Raw genomic sequence first — 18,409 nt, 5'->3', positions numbered from 1 at the left:
TGAGCGAAAATCCACAAAGTAGCAACCTTATATTTATTTTACTATATATATATCTTAAGGCTTTATAAACCCTCCCCACACTCTTCAAACCTTCCCACACTATTATTAACCTTTCCCACACTTATTTTACTGCAAAAATAATTAAAATAATAAATTTACAAAAATACCTATCTACCACAAAATCCTGCAATACAACAAAAAATCTGCAACACAAAATTAGATATATACAATTTAAAATCTGCAATTCAGTGAGACCGCAAAAAGTGAACCGCGATATGGCGCGGAACTGTATTTTTCAAGCACTTGTTGCCCGACCAGTGGTGGTGCAGCGGATAGAGTGTCGACCTGGGACACTTCAGTCCCAGGCTCTAAACCCCAAAGTCACCGTCTTGCGTAGGCTCATTCGGCTTGAGTGTTGGATCACAGGTATGACCCTATCTATGGTCACTGGCTTGAGTCCAAAGGCCACTGGCTTGCCTGGAGTCCCCAGGTAAAGACACGTATTGAAAAGCAATCAATGAACAACTAAAGTGATGCAACTATGAGTTGCTGCTTCTTATCACTCTCCTTTCCTGTCTTGTCTATCTCTCGCGTGTGTGCAAAAATAAAATACATATATATTCTCCAAGCACATGTATTATCTGTCATACACTGAATATTCTTCAGCTTGAGAAATTATTAGAAATACAATTTGTCTTCCTTGAAAAAGTTAAAGACTTGCCTCAAACTAGGGCTTGTATTCCTCTCAACAATTTTATTAGATATTGTTATATACTATAATAAACTCACCAGCAGTGCAAAACATCACCCAAACCCATTGTTTAATGAAATGAATTTATAAAAGCCTAAAGTCCTTGATGCTATTCTAACTACCTTGCTGCCTAAAAGGACTTACACTTTAAAATAAGATTACCACAATGAAAGGAAAACCAAAACTGAAAACTGCAGCACCATCAATGGTTATTTCGATAAGAACAGACGCTAAGATCAAAAGACACGAAGAACTAAGGGGTCAATGGATGTCTGTGTATACAACCTCTACCTGAACAAGGAGCTTCAAGTGAGAGCATTACATGAGAGGGAGGGTGAACACCACCCAAAATAAAGTGTTTTAAATATACTACCACCAGAAGGTGGACAGGTTACTGAACTAGGTATCTGGAAGAAAAGGTTAACATCTCAGGGTCATGCCAGCAGAACCTTCATGTCAGGTTCTCCAGTGTCATGGAGGAAGAGCAGTCTCACAGAAGAGCCCTTAGGCAAAGGACTAGGTAGATGAACAAGAATGGACCAAGGAAGGAAAAGACAGGAAGAGGGCACCCCACTTGGAGACACAGACTGAGAGAGGACCCAAAAAAGAATTTTACCTACTTTGAGATTTGGCCTATAACATTGTTAACTCCTGACGGAACTGAAAACCATCTGCACATTAGCCAAATATTGCCAATGTCCGAGCTGAGATACTAGGACTGGTTTTGGAAGGCTACAAACTTTAGGCTAGCCAGATGGAATCTATACCTCAAGATCTGGTTATCTGGTCTTTCATTATAATATCACAGTGCAGCAGTGCCTTATCATTCTGTATCACTCCCAGATTATCTTTGGAATCAAGCCCAAAAAAGTAAGACTGTTGACTCAAAAGATAAATTCATATGAATTGCATTGTATACTGTCAAACTCTCCTCCCTAAGGGGTGTATCACTCTGCACTCCCATGAGCAATGCAAGACATTGGCTGTTCATCCATGGCATCACCCTATAGACTGTGCTCTCAAACCTGTGTACTTCTGTCCATCAGGTAAAGAAACAGAAAGCCAGGTGAGGTTTTAATGCACATTCCTCTTGAATGATTTGAGCAACTTTTTATATGTTTAAGGACCATCTGCAGGGGGTTTTTCCTGGTTTTCAGAATGTTCATATCTTTTGCTCTCTTCTATCAGGCTAGTCATTTTCATTTCAAGTTTTAATTTAGTAACACACTTAGCATACTATATATACACAGAGAATATTATTTGTCTTTGATATTAGTTACAATATTTTTGCCAGTTTGCCATTTTACTTTTTTTATAGGTTCTTCATACTTTTTTATCCACCTCTTCTCTTATTGCTTCTGGATTTTGAGTCATAATCCAAAAAGTTCCTGTATTCCCAGATTACTAAGGAATTTACCTGTGTTTTCTTCTAATGCACATATGGTTTAACATTTAGATCTTTGATCTATTAGGAATTTATCCTGATACATATTGATCCTACTTAATTTTTAAAACAGATGGTGATGATATAAGATCCTATATTCTCCTATCAAACTGGGAAATAATAAAAAGCATGATACTGCCTGCCACTAGCAAAGAAGGGGGCAACCAGCGCCCTCTTCCTCTTCTGACGGCAGGGGCATAAGTAAACCCTCTGGAATGCAGTGTAGGGACAGCTATCAAAAGTTTAAATGCACAGTGGAACTTCTGCATGTGCTTGTAGGATATCCGCACCACACACGTGCATATTTATAATCATATACACATATATGCGCAAACACATATATGACATATTAATATATATCCACACAAAATTTTAAATTCTCACTGATGATTACTGACAAAGCAAAAGGCCTAAGAAGCCTACAAGTCCATTATAAGGAGATTGACTAAATAAATTATGAGACTGCAGCTAAAATACCATTTAGCTGTTAAATAAAGCAAGACAAATCTGTAAGTGCTAATTCATAATAATCTTTGTTGTCATGTCGGGTGAAACAAAGCAAGGCGCAGAAGAGAAGCTCTTGCATTTCATTTGTGTTTAAAAAAGGAAAATAGAAAAAGGAAAATTCTGTTCTAAGCAAAAAAGAAATTTCTAGAAGAATTCATATGAAATGATTTTGAGGTGTTTGTCCTTGGAAGTGAGAGGAAGGTTCAGCTGTCCTGAGTAGAGTGCCCACATGCACCTTTTATGTTCTTTCTCTTTCTTTAAATTGCATTGACACTAGTTTTATAATTTTATAAAATTTAACCATGAGAAGGGACACATTAATATTTCATTTACATTCATCTGTAGTTTTAATTATTAAACACATGTATTGCTTTTTTCCTTAAGAAAACTAATCAAAATTTTAAAATTTTAAGTTTCATTTTCCATAGAGCTTAGAGTCAATAATGTTCTTTCATTTTAAGTGAGAACATAAACTATTTTCCTGCTGTGATCCACCATGAAAACAGCGACCTGATACCCATTTTCAGAGGACTTTTCTTCCCACTGTTGAAAGCTTCTGTACTCGCTGAAGCAAGAAAATGATGGTCACTGACACACCACCCACTCCGAGTGTGAGAAAAGAAAAACAAACTACTATTTCTTTATTGAAGCACATTTAATTTCCAAACTATTTTTTATACACACGAAATAAATTACTTTTAAATCTAAGGTAATAAAAATCTGATTGGGAATAATGATAATAGCTAACATTACAGTGCATATTACGTGTCCAGCAATGAATCAGACATGTCATATCCTTTTTTGTTTTTTTCCATTTAATCCTCTAAATTTCTGGTGGGTTCATTTTTACTCAATTTTTTATAGAAGGCCGAATCTACAGCTTAGAGAGGAAAAGTACCTTGCCTAAAATCACACAGTAGGAGAGTGGGCCAGAACTAGAAATCCAGACACACTGACTCCAGGGACTGTCAATGTAAGAAAATTAGCCTCATCAGTGGCAATTCACCTTTTGATCAAAAATAATGCAGACAATATCTAAAAACAAAATATAGAAGTGTTATATGACCTTAAAGTTGCCTCATGAATTTCTAAAAAGACTAGTGATCAAACTTAAAAAGGAGCTGTGTGGCTATTATCAAAATTTCCAAGATCTTGAACATGTCAGCTCTTGGCCTCCTGTAATCACTGAGAGATCCACATTGAGTGGGGGACCCTTACTCGGGAGCACAGACCACCTCTCATAGCAACCAGCCATCTCTTCACCCTGCAGGCTTCTGCATAATCATGACATTATGGAAGAGAGGGCATGGTCCTAGCTACACTATCAGAACAAAACATTTACCTTACACAACTGTTACATCTGAAAGTCAGCTTGAGGAGCAGCATACAACAGTAAGAGGCGTCTATGCATAGACTGAGGTAAAGCCATTAAGAATGCCGACATAAATAAAAATTCACTAAGAACACAACAAAGAGGGGAAAATGTTTGTTTTGGACCCAACAGCATTTGGTAGAAAAGGGGGGTCTTCAGGACAAAACAACTGTCCATTATGCTTCTTCATACGCAGGGAGTGGAGTTACATTAACATGAATCATTGAATGCCTCCTAAAAACTCAGGGAAGAGAGTAAGCTTTAATCAAAGAATTTAAAAGCATCTCTTGAAAATGTCTCAAAATCAATAAAAAGAAAAATTAAAAATTTTGGAAGATGGATTTTCTTCTTCTACATTTCAATTATTGTTCTTTATAGGGACTGTGCAAAGCACAGCATGGAGTAACTATGTTTTCAAAAACAAAATGATCCATGAGAAAGCATTTTCCTCCGGTCAGCTAGAGTGGGTCAGAAGACTGAGAGGATGAAAAGGAAACAGAAACAGAGGAAGGGAGGAGGGGAGGGAGAGGAGTGGGAGAGACGGCACAGAGAGAGGGAGAGGGATGGGGGGAGGGGAGATAGGTGAAGGAGAAATGTATCTGACAAAGAGCATCTACAGTTCCCAGTATGAAATACTCAGAGCAAGAGCTCACCCTCCACTGTTTAGCGCTGGTGATTATCTGGCACATTTCCGAATGAAGTAGAACACAGCCCTGGGGGAAGCACTTATTCTTGGAGACCACTCACATGAGTGTGTCCTTTAAAGACACAGGTATCGCCCACTTGTCAAAAATTCTGGTCACATCACTTTACTTTCTCAGAAGACCCATATTTAAACCTGTTTTTGTTAACCAATAGAAATCCAAAGAGGATTTTCACTTTTACCCCCCCCCCCCAAAAAAAAGGCATAACCTGAAAACAGCATTCAGCATTTATGATGCAACAAGTCATTAGAAAGACAGTGTGCCCCGAGTGTCGAGAGCACACTGCTTTTGCACTAAGCTATCAATAGTATCATTTTAGGTTTTATGTGTTATTTGGTATGATTCGGTAGGTTATTTTGGGGTTTGTGGAAAACTAAAAATCTTTTCCATATAACTCAATAGTAATTGCTTCTTTGCTTTCTGCCTTCTCAGCTTAGGAAAAAAGTTTACCCATTTCAGATAGCAGAGACCTAGAGTCCTGCAGGGCACTCTGCAAAAATCAGATGAGGAAACCACGAATCAGCTTGAATTTTGTTCACTATAGAAAAGGAAAGAACATGTCTTCTTTTAAATGATAAATAAAAGCTCTGAAAACTCTAACAATAACTATTGAAAATTAAGTACACAGCTAAGTAGGCCTGGTGACAATCAAAGCTAGAGTGCAAGACAGACCTTTATTTACTACAGGGGTCCCCAAACTACTGCCCGGCCCGCGGGCCGCATGCGGCCCCCTGAGGCCATTTATCCGGCCCCCACCGCACTTCCAGAAGGGGCACCTCTTTCATTGGTGGTCAATGAGAGGAGCATAGTTCCCATTGAAATACTGGTCAGTTTGTTGATTTAAATTTACTTGTTCTTTATTTAAAATATTGTATTTGTTCCCGTTCTGTTTTTTTTTACTTTAAAATAAGATATGTGCAGTGTGCATAGGGATTTGTTCATAGTTTTCTTTATAGTCCAGCCCTCCAACGGTCTGAGGGACAGTGAACTGGCCCCCTGTGTTAAAAGTTTGGGGACCCCTGACTTACTATGTAGAACAGAACAATACTAGCGTTCCCCTGTCCTCTTTCCAAATTACACGGCTCTGTTGATCCTGACACATAATGAATTCAGAAGTTACTACATCTAAAGAATCCATAATAGGATATCTACTTCTACATTTTCAATAGGTGTATAAACTAAGAGGCAATATACATACCGAATGGACTCTATAGGGCACTTCATGACCCCGTCACCACACCTCTACCATAAGCCACTGCTCACCGTGCCCATCTTCTATGTTACATTCCTGCCACATTGAGCTTGTAGGCCCTCAGGCATAATAAAACTCCAAATCTGAGAATACAAAATCTAACTCCCCTGCAAAAAAAAATGAGCAAAGAATATGAACTGAGAGTTCACTAAAAAAAAAAAAAAATGTGGCTCTTGAACATACAAAAAGATACTCAATCCCATTCTTACTAAAGAGAAACAGCTACCATTTTTCATTTCCTACATTGTCAAAAACTGTAAGTTTGATAACACACTGCATGACGTAAGTATGAGGAAGAAGGCATCTTCTCGCATTGCTGGTGGTAATATAAACTAGAAAACCATCTGTAGAGACAATTTGACAATATCTGCCAAAAAGGCAAATGCATGTACTCTGACCAAGAAGTTGTAAGAATTCGGCCACTATAAACATACTTGCACACATGCAAGGTCATTCATTGCATCATTATTTGTAAAAGTAAAAGGTGACTACTAAAAGGCATTTTAGTACATTCAGAATTGACTCCTATAAAGCTGCTGAAAATAGAATGAATGAATGAGCTCTGAGTCCTAACAAAGAAAGATTTCCAGATGTATTTTTCAGAGAAAAAAATAAGACACTAAAAACACATACACTATGCTACCACTAGAACTCTGGAAGTATTTGTTTAAAATTGTATAAACGAATTTAGATGGCCTGACCAGGTGGTTGCACAGTGGATAGAGTGTTGGACTGGGACACAGAGCACCCAGGTTCAAAACCCCGAAGTCGCAGGCTTGAGTATGGGCTCATCCGGCTTCAGCGGAGGATCACCAGCTTGAGCAAGGGGTAGCTGGCTTGAGCATTGGATCATAGACATGACCCCATGGTTGCTGGCTTGAACCTAAAGGTCACTGGCTTGAAGCCCAATGTCACTAGCTTGAGCAAGGGGTCACTCACTCTGCTGTAGCCCTCCAGTCAAGGCACATATGAGAAAGCAATCACTGAACAATTAAGGTGCTGCAACAAAGAATTGATGCTTCTTTCTCATCTTTATCCCTTCCTGTCTGTCTGTCCCTATCTCTCCCTCTCCCTGACTCTGTCAAAAAAAAAAAAAATTGGATGGATACCAGAAACAAGCAATGAGAAGAGGAGTAAGAAGAGAATTAATGGTAGACAAGATAAGAGAAACACCTTCCCTTATATACCTTATTTTTTTATTTTTGAACCTACTCAAAATTATTTTCAAAGTAAAAAAAGCAATTGTAAAAAATGTAGCTTGTCTTAATCTTCCTACTGTCTCCCCAATTCCTCACTTCCACAGTCAAACACCTTGAAAGAACTGTCTCTGGACCAGCTCTACATACTCTGCCACTGCCCATTCCCTCTTCTACTACCTCATTTTGGTGAAGATCTTCAACCACTCATCATTTCCATGAAACCACTTTCATTGTGGGAACTGATACCAAACAACTTCTGTTTCCTTCCCATCTATTCATCAGGTAACTCCAACCCTTCCTCCATCAGGTAACTCCAACCCTACTCAAATAATTTTGAGTAGGTTCAAAAATAAAGAGATGATACCTACATTCATACTTTCAGTTCAGACATCAATCTGAGCTCACTATCCAGCTCACCTAATAGCATCTCCAATGGAATACACCAAAGAAATATTAAATTGACACAAATCATTTCCACAACCAAACTCTCACATTTTCAGCCTTGTATTCACAGGTTCTAATTAGGAAAGCAGAAACCACTCTAGGCATAAAAATAAAGAAAACTGACATAAAAATGTGGTTATATGGGTGATGAAAAAGCCAAGACACGAAATGCAGAATGGGAAGCATTCCTGAGGTGAGTAACAGCAAGAAACCAAGCCCAAGCTAAGGTCTAGAGAGATCCACTGGGAGAAGTGGAATTATGAGAAGATATGATCACTTGGAAAGAGCCAGAGCAACAACTGGTGCTGCCCATCGGCAGGATGTATGATAGGAGCTGAAGCCACAGGAAGAAAACTGCCACTTCCTCAGACATGAACCAGAGTAAAAAGAGAGGGGAGAAAATACCCTGCCTTCTCTCCATTACTATCCCTCAGTCTTCCATCATTGCTTCTTGGTGACTAGCTGTACCCACAAACGCCAAAAGGTAAATAAGACTGTGGAGTGCAGCTCCATCTAATACAGAGAACAGAGAAAGTCAGAAAATTGAAGCTTAGAGCCAACAGGCAAATCGTTAACCAGGCAAAGCAACACAAAGAAATAAAATTATAGGCCAATATCCCTGATGAATCTAGATGCTAAAATCCTAAACAAAATATTAGCAAACCGGATCCAGCAATATATGAAAAAAATCATACATCATGATCAAGTGGGATTTATTCTTGGGAGACAAGGCTGGTACAATATTCGCAAATCAATCAATGCGATTCATCACATAAACAAAAGGAAGGAGAAAAACCACATGATAATTTCAATAGATGCAGAAAAAGCATTTGATAAAATCCAGCACCTGTTCATGATCAAAACTCTCAGCAAAGTGGGAATACAGGGAACATACCTCAACATGATAAAGGTCATCTATGAAAAATCCACAGCCAACATCATACTCAATGTGCAAAAATTAAAAGCAATCCCCTTAACATCAGGAACAAAGCAGGGGTGCCCCCTTTCACCACTCTTATTCAACATAGTTCTGGAAGTCCTAGCCACAGCAATCAGATAAGAAAAAGAAATTTAAAAAAATCCAAATTGGAAAAGAAGAAATAAAACTATCATTATTTGCAGATGATATGATATTGTTTATAGAAAACCCTAAAGTCTCAGTCAAAAAACTACTAGACCTGCCTGACCAGGAGGTGGCGCAGTGGATAAAGCCTCAGACTGGGATGCGGAGGACCCAGGTTCGAGACACCGAGGTCGCCAGCTTGAGCGCGGGCTCATCTGGCTTGAGCAAAAAGCTCACCAGCTTGAGCCCAAGGTCACTGGCTTGATTGAGCAAGGGGTTACTTGGTCTGCTGAAGGCCCGCAGTCAAGGCACATATGAGAAAGCAATCAATGAACAACTAAGGTGTCACAATGAAAAACTGATGATTGATGCTTCTCATCTCTCTCCGTTCCTGGTTCCTATCTGTCTGTCCCTATCTATCCTTCTCTCTGACTCTCTATCCCTGTAAAAAAAAACAACACAAAAAAAACTACTAGACCTGATAAATGAATTCACCAAGGTGGCAGGATATAAAATTAATACTCAGAAATCAGAGGCATTTTTATACACTAACAATGAACTGTCAGAAAGAGAAATTAAAGAATCAATCCCCTTTACCATTGCAACCAAAAAAATAAAGTACCTAGGAATAAATTTAACTAGGGAGATTAAAGACTTGTACTCTGAAAATTATAAAACATTGATAAAATAAATCAGGGAAGATACAAACAAGTGGAAGCATATACCGTGCTCATGGTCAGAAAGAATAAACATCATTAAAATGTCTATATTACCCAAAGCAATTTATAAATTCAATGCAATACCAATTAAAATACCAATGACTTACTTCAAAAATATGGAACACATATTCCAAAAATTTATATGGAACCAAAAGAGAACACGAATAGCCTCAGCAATCTTAAAAAGGATGAATAAAGTGGTAGGTATCACACTTCCGGGTATCAAGTTATACTACAAGGCCACTGTACTCAAAACAGCCTGGTACTGGCATAAGAACAGGCATATAGATCAATGGAACAGAACTGAGAACCCAGAAATAAACCCACAACTTTATGGACAACTGATTTTTGACAAAGGAGGTAAGATGACAAAGGAGGTAAGAGCATTCATTGGAGTAAAGACAGCCTCTTCAACAAATGGTGTTGGGAAAATTGGACAGCTACCTGCAAAAAAATGAAACTAGACCACAAACTTACACCATTCACAAAAATAAACTCAAAATGAATAAAAGACTTAAATATAAGCCGTAAAACCATAAGCATTTTAGAAGAAAACATAGGCAGTAAGCTCTCTGACATCTCTTGCAGCAACATATTGATATTTGCCGATTTATCTCCACAGGCAAGTGAAATAAAAGACAGGATAAACAAATGGGACTGTATCAAACTAAAAAGTTTTTGCACAGCTAAAGACAATAAGAACAGAATAAAAAGACTTATTTGAAGTAAGTCAATGGGAGACTATATTTGACAATGCGTCTGATAAGGGGTTAATAACCAAAATTTATAAAGAACTTGTAAAACTCAATACCAGGAAGACAAACAATCCAATCAAAAAATGGCGAAAGAAATGAATAGACACTTCTCCAAAGAGGACATACAGATGGCCAATAGGCATATGAAAAAATGCTCAACATCACTAATCATTAGAGAAATGCAAATTAAAACCACAATGAGATATCACCTCACAGCTGTCAGAATGGCACGCATCAACAAAACACCACAGAATAATGGTGGCGAGGATGTGGAGAAAAGGGAACCCTCCTGCACTGCTGGTGGGAATGCAGACTGGTGCAGCCACTGAGGAAAAGTATGGAGATTCCTCAAAAAATTAAAAATTGAACTGCCTTTTGACCCAGCTATCCCACTTTTAGGAATATACCCCAAGAACACCACAGAACTGCTCCAAAAGGAGAAATGCACCCCCATGTTTGTGGCAGCATTGTTCACAATAGTGAAGATCTGGAAACAGCCCAAATGTCCATTCATTGAACAAGTGGATTAAAAAGCTTTGGTACATATATACTATGGAATACTACTCAGCCATAAGAAATGATGACATAGGATCAATTACAACAACATGGATGGACCTTGATAACATTATACTGAGCGAAATAAGTAAATCAGAAAAAACTAAGAACTATATGATTCCATACATAGGTGGGACATAAATATGAGACTCAGAGACATGGACAAGAGTGTGTGGGTTACGGGGTGGGGGGAGGGAGGAGAGGGAGGGGATTGGGGGAGGGGAGTGGCACAAAGAAAACCAGTTAGAAGGTGATGGAAGACAATTGGACTTTGGGTGATGGGAATGCAGCATAATCAAATGTCAAAATAACCTAGAGATGTTTTCTCTGAACATATGTACCCTGATTTATCAATGTCACCCCATTAAAATTAATTTTTTTAAAAAAAGAAGAAGGATATATCTGGATTTAGGCTAGTCAAAGGGGTAATTCTGCAGGCACTCTTGGTTAACAAACCCAATATCTATTTTCAAACTCCTTCTCCCTTCTCCCATCTCTGCCAGTGCCTAGAATAGGTAAATCACATGTTCACAGCTTTCCTCCCAGTTAGGGGCGGCCATATGAAACATTTTAAGCTATAACAATTAAGGGGAAGTCTGCTGCACTACAGGGTTCCTGGAAGGCTTTCAGCTTCCTAGTAAAATGAAGAGAGATACAGTATTCCAGTAAGCCTTCTGATTCTCTGGTAAAATGAAGAGATGCTGCTGTCAATACATGCCCCTTTGTGGAGCCTCAAACAGAAAAGTGAGGCGATGCCGCACGCAGGGCAGGAGCAACCACCTTGAAACCATGAAGGATAGGCCAAGAAATCTCTGAACAGCAGCCCTGACATTGTTGAGCTGCTAAGCCAGTTAGCAGATACCTATCTTCAAACCTCTCTTTCTTATAGAAGAAAAGTAAATCCTAATACAGGGTATATGACCTAATAATAATTTATTTCTAAATAAGAACTATTTACTATTGCATTAATACTATTAACAAATAACTGATCTTTCTAAAGTCTTTTAGAGTTCTTTCACAACAAAAATTAATTTAATAGAACATGTTATAACATACATTCCAATTTATTATTTAACTCAGCCTCTCTGGACCTCATTTCTTTTCTCTCAATCAACATATAGACTTAAGTGTCTACTATCTGTTAGGCATTCTTCCAGGTGGTGGGCTTGAAAACAGAGAGTGATCAAGATTTAGTGAAGGCCTTTGCTTCCATCCAGCTTACTTTCTAGGAGAAAACTTATTTGCAAAATGAGACAGATAGAAACTAATTTTCTCCGTGAGGCAGTGAACCTATGTTCACCATTTAATACAGGCATTGGGAAAAGAAACAACAAAGGAAGGGGCCTCTGAATGATACTCCCCTAAATCAGTGAGTCTGAGGGAGGGGAGAGGAGGGAAGTATTAACAGTGAAGTTATAGGTTAAATAATTGCAAAATAAAAGAAGGGGGAAGGGAAGTATACTCAATACACATCCTCAAGCCCAAAGATACTGCAGCAAAAGAAACACAGATCCTAGATTAGACTTCAAGGGCTGGGGAAAGGAGAACACAATGAAGGCAGTGCTGTCTTGGAGACAGCACTCTAGTTTTAAGCCTGAACCAGGAAGAATAGCCGATTAAGCTAAAATTGGTCAAAGGGGTATATGAGGAGCCCTGAGGAGCCACTGCGCCACCTCACCCACAGGTGTTGTAAAGTACCAAAAGCTACAGAATCAATATTAATATTTTAAGAGGCTTAAAGAACATTTTATTAATTTGGGATAAGGTGTGCAGAGAAATTTTGTGAATAATCTCTGTACTGTGTGATTGGCATAACCAGGATGGCCCTTGGCGTTGTATTGTAAATGCAAAGGGAAGGAAAACATGGATTCTCTGACATTCCACCACACCTGTGGAGAAAGGGGTGAATGGCTAGCCAGGTACAGGAAGAGAAAAGCCAAAATAAACCTTTTCTTATAGTAATGAGCCATTTGCTGGCATTTGTCCCCACGGAAACTACCTCTACCATATGAATGCATATAGTTAATGTGTGTGACTCTGGACAGAGAGATGGCAGATAAACATTAGAAAATATAGGAATGTCTCTTAATATGTAAAGAGACATCTTTCTATCATTGTGTTGACTTATAAATTTTGTTTTCTCCAAAATGATGTATGGCTTGCAAATTGAACATGGTCCTATCATGTTAAAGGGCATATGACTATAGCCTGACCAGGCGGTGGCGCAGTGGATAGAGCATCCGACTGGGATGCGGAGGACCCAGGTTCGAGACCCCGAGGTCCCCAGCTTGAGCGTGGGCTCATCTGGTTTGAGCAAAAAGCCCACCAGCTTGAACCCAAGGTTGCTGGCTCCAGCAAGGGGTTATTCAGTCTGCTGAAGGCCCGTGGTTAAGGCACATATGAGAAAGCAATCAATGAACAACTAAGGTGTTGCAACGCACAATGAAAAAACTAATGATTGATGCTTCTCATCTCTCTCCATTCCTGTCTGTCTGTCCCTGTCTATCCCTCTCTCTGACCCCCTCTCTGTCTCTGTAAAAAAAAAAAAAAAGGGCATATGACTATAACCAATAGTGGTAAAGGGCACCTAATTGCAATTTTTGCTTCTATACTTTCTGCTTGCAAAACTATAAAAACTAAGTAGAACAAAGGGCTGGCGCACTCTCCCTCAGATTTCTGTCAGAGTTGCCGCTGCTTGGACAAGCTAGACAATAAAGCTTTGGTGTGTAATCGACAGATTTTGTTCGTGTCTTCAATGTTTCAAATCCCTCCGGATTAGGCTTAACAGTACAGTCTCCCAGTTACAATTTTATAAAATCTGCCTTACTTTTTTTTAACACAACAGTCTACATTTTCTTCTATGATGATACTTTATAATCTTTACTACAAAAAATCTGTTTATGTTACACTATACCCAGAAGCAATTCACTGGTTGTATAAGCCTTACTTCTATCTAACCCCATAGGGAAAATAGATCTAAATATTACAAATCACTTAAGAGGGTTAAAATACATAGAATACATTTGAGCCAAGTACGTCTAAATGCTCATTAAATAGTACCTTATAGCAATATATTGACACATTACCTATACAACTTGACTCATTAGAAAGCCCTAATTTTCAGGAATTTGTCATGTCACAAAGACATTCAAAACTTTTCAATTAACTTAGTGAATTTCTCATTATTTCCCTGGTGAAAACTGTGGGAAGCATGGTAAAGTAATATACATACCACTGGAATTTTTGTTTAGCCAGCCTATGCAGAAAAGTTAAAATGGATGCATACTGACTGAACACTTTAACTTAATAGTTAAGAGAACTCGGGTAAATAATTTAAGAGTTTTACAGTATAGTCGAAAGAAGTTTGCATAAGTAGAATAGAAATATGTAACTATTCCTAGGTTACCGCTTCAAAAACAGATACCAGTCTCTGTTAAACCTAATCTGAGGGACTTGAAACATTGAAGGCACGAACAAAATCCATCAATTACACACCAAAGCTTTATTGTCTAGCTTGGCCAAGTGGCGGCAACTCCGACAGAAATCTGAGGGAGAGCCTGTTGGTCTTTTGTTCTACTTAGTTTTTATAGTTTTGCAAGCAGAAAGTATAGAAGCAAAAATTGCAATTAGGTGCCCTTTACCACTATTGGTTATAGTCATATGCCCTTTAACATGATAGGACCATGTTCAATTTGCAAGCCATACATCATTTTGGAGAAAACAAAATTTATAAGTCAACACAATGATAGAAAGATGTCTCTTTACATATTAAGAGACATTCCTATATTTTCTAATGTTTATCTGCCATCTCTCTGTCCAGAGTCACACACATTAACTATATGCATTCATATGGTAGAGGTAGTTTCCGTGGGGACAAATGCCAGCAAATGGCTCATTACTATAAGAAAAGGTTTATTTTGGCTTTTCTCTTCCTGTACCTGGCTAGCCATTCACCCCTTTCTCCACAGGTGTGGTGGAATGTCAGAGAATCCATGTTTTCCTTCCCTTTGCATTTACAATACAACGCCAAGGGCCATCCTGGTTATGCCAATCACACAGTACAGAGATTATTCACAAAATTTCTCTGCACACCTTAACCCAAATTAATAAAATGTTCTTTAAGCCTCTTAAAATATTAATATTGATTCTGTAGCTTTTGGTACTTTACAACACCTGTGGGTGAGGTGGCGCAGTGGCTCCTCAGGGCTCCTCAGTCTCATCTATGGTTTATTCTTACAAAAAGCTCCAAAAGAAATAAAATAATTTTTCCTGGGAAGTAACTTTCTGTAATATATCCAGAATGCTTCTGAGTTTTATCTTAGGGCAACCAGAGCAAAGACAAATATTGTCTTTTTGAATTACATGTGCTAAGTATTCTGGGACATCATTTTACTATACTACTACTCAGAAAACAGATGAAGAGAGGTGAAAATATTTTATAAACCATAATCATAGGATCTATGCTAAAATGCATAGAAGCATTAAGAGATGAATTTTGTTTCCACAAAATTATTACTACAAAGAAACTATTTCTATTCTATAGCTTATTCTAATGCCAGTTGTTAAAAATATAATAACTCAAGCATACAAAAAATTGGCTTCCATACACTATAAAAATATAGCACTATATAGAACTAAATATAGACGTTTAGGTTAAAAATTCAGTCCTAAGTAATACTAGAATTTGAAATATGTCCCATTTTCATGTCTCATTTGTGGAAATGTTTTTAAACTAACTCTAGCACTCAGATCTATCTAGTCTGTGAGACTGACCCCCTAGTTTCCTATGAGTTTGTGGGGTTTGGGGTGGTGGTGGGTTGTTAAGAAAGCATTTAAGAGAAAAAGAAGTAGGGATTTTTTTCATGGCACCTTAGAGGTGGTTGTCTGCTTCAGGATGAAGCTCAACATTCTTTCCCAGCCATTGGCTGCCAGAAACTCACTGGAGTGGACAGTGAATGCACATATCATACCTTTTATGAGAAGTGTATGGTCACAGAAGCTGCTGGGTGAAGAAAGGAAAGGTTATGTGGTTCGAATCAGTGGTGGGAACAAACAAGGTTTTTCCCCATGAAGCAGGGTGTCTTGACCCAAGGCCAAGTCCACCTGCTGCTGAGTGAGGGGCTGTCATAGACCAGAGAAGACTGGAGAGAGAAAGCACTAATCTGTTTGGAGTTGCACTGTGGATACCAATCTCCATGTTCTCAATTTGGTCGTTGAAACGGGGGGGGGGGGGGGGGGGGTTCCTAGTCTCTCCAATACTACTATGCCTCATCACCTGGGGCTCAAAAGTGCTAGCACTTTTCAGTCTCTCTAAAGAAGATGACATCCACCAATACATTGTGAGAAAGCCCCTAAACAAAGAAGGTAAGAAACCCCGACCAAAGCACCCAAGATCCAGTATCTTGTTACTCCACATGTCCTGCAACACAAACATCAGCGTACTGTTCTAAAGAAACAATGTTCTAAGAAACATAAGAAAGAGGCTGCAGAATACGTGAACTTTGGCTGAGAGAATAAATAAGGTAAAAGAAAATCACCAGAACAGATTGCTAAAAGAAACAGGCTGTCTTCTCTGACAGCTTCTACCTCTAAGTCTCAGTCTAGTCAAAAACGAGATTTTCTAAGAGCAACAAATAAATAAGAACAAAGATCAAATCTAAAAGAAAGAGAAAAAGAAAGTAGTGATTGTACTACATCAAAGGCAAAACTTTGATACTGTATATACTAGATGAAGTAGCAGCAGGACACCCGATTATCTGCCCAGCCTGAAACTGAGTTAGAAGGTAACAGGAAGCATAGCCTGAAAGAAGGAAAAGTCTTAGGAAAAACAAGCAAACAAAACAGTACGAGGTCTTTGTTTTGTTTTGTTTTGTTTCGAGAGAGAGGAAGGGAAAGAGAGAGAGAGAGAGAAGCATCAACTTGTTATTCCATTTAGTTGTGTCACTGATTGCTTCTCATTTGTGTCTGGATCAGGGCTCCATCTGGTATCCTAGGAATCAAGCTGGTACTCTCAGGGTAAAACAGGCAATCTCCGATTGAACTGGCAACCTCCGCACTCTGGGAAGAAGCTCTATCCACTGTGCCATCAGCCAGGGATTCCCAGGTTTTTTTGTTTTGTTTTGTTTTAACGAGTTCTCATAACTGACTGATAATGATGGGGAAGAAAGGCTTGAAGGTACAATGAAAGCTGTCTTCATGGGTCTCAGATCTGAACAGTACTATTATTACTCCACTCTTGAAACAGTCTCTACCATAAGTTGCCCACCATTTCTTTTCTCATCCTAGCAGTCACCACAAACAAATGCCTACTCATAACTTTCACAACAAATTGCACAGGATCTAATTTCCTGAAAAAATTGCCAAAGTAAACTGCATGTAAAAGGGTCTCTCTCCAATCTCCCAAAGAAAGCACATTAATAAACCAATACTCCTTAAAATATATATATATATATATATTTTATATATAATCATAACTATTATTTACTGAGCATTTTTTTTGTGTCAGGCTATCAGAGATTTACAGGCATAAACTCAATCAATTCTTAAAACAGGTAAGGCAAAAACACAGTCATTTTCATTACACCGATTAGGAATCTGATCTTAAATAACTTGGCCAAGGTCGCACATTACCAAAATGGTAAAACAAGAGTTTGAATTTAGCAATCTGGTCAAGATTCTGCAACCTAAATCAATACTGCTTATCAAATATCACATATCAGTAATAAAACATGGGCCTATTAAGTCTATTTATATCAGGTACCATGACTTAGAAACTAACAAAGCCTCCTTCCCCTATTGATTAACTAATCTCCACCCTGATTTACTTTGTAAAACATACATAGCAAGCATCTTGCATGGCACAAAAAAATTTTGAATTGGAATACTCCGTCTGTAATCTACAGCTAATGTAATCTAGATTTTATTGCCACAAGATTTGAACAAAACACAGAAAATTCATTTTCTCACTGAGTTCGGAAGCAGGGGTCCCCAAACTTTTTACACAGGGGGCCAGTTCACTGTCCCTCTGACCGTTGGAGGGCCGCCACATACAGTGCTCCTCTCACTGACCACCAATGAAAGAGGTGTCCCTTCCGGAAGTGCGAAGGGGGGCCGGATAAATGGCCTCAGGGGGACGCATGCAGCCCGCAGGCCGTAGTTTGCGGACGCCTGTAAATTATAAAGGATCCCATTTTACAGCCGTTAATACACTGAATAACTTAAGTGCTATAAAATAAGTTAAGATGGCAGGCAATGTTATATCATTATATCATATCTCATTCCCCATATCCCAAATGAATCACTACATAAACTTACTAGTTTGCTTTCTCTGCTTACAAAGTTAGTTTATATACTGATTATCCTAACATTTTTCAAAAATTATCATTCTTCTAAAATAGTTATATATTTCACTATAACTTTCAACTCTTTTCTGTTTGTTAATAAAAAACGAATGGGCTTTCTGCAATAACAAAACATAACTACAACAATTTATTATTATTTTTTTAAATAATTTTATTTTTTTAATGGGGTGACATCAATAAATCAGGATACATATATTCAAAGATAACAAGTCCAGGTTATCTTGTCGTTCAATTATGTTGCATACCCATCACCCAAAGTCAGATTGTCCTCTGTCACCTTCTA

General features: G+C 38.4%; 1 protein-coding gene and 1 pseudogene across 7 annotated transcripts in view; one reads left to right on the top strand and one right to left on the bottom strand.

The window, feature by feature from the left end:
• The window catches only part of CDKAL1 (CDK5 regulatory subunit associated protein 1 like 1), an 875,166-nt gene that overhangs the window by 742,033 nt on the left and 114,724 nt on the right, over window positions 1-18,409 (bottom strand). The gene's annotated exons all lie outside the window — the stretch shown is intronic.
• LOC136397333 (small ribosomal subunit protein eS6-like) lies at window positions 276-16,406 on the top strand (annotated as a pseudogene).

This window comes from Saccopteryx leptura, chromosome 3 (genome assembly GCF_036850995.1).
Source record: "Saccopteryx leptura isolate mSacLep1 chromosome 3, mSacLep1_pri_phased_curated, whole genome shotgun sequence".
Taxonomy (NCBI): Eukaryota; Metazoa; Chordata; class Mammalia; order Chiroptera; family Emballonuridae; genus Saccopteryx; species Saccopteryx leptura.
This window is presented reverse-complemented; position numbering and strand designations above follow the sequence as displayed.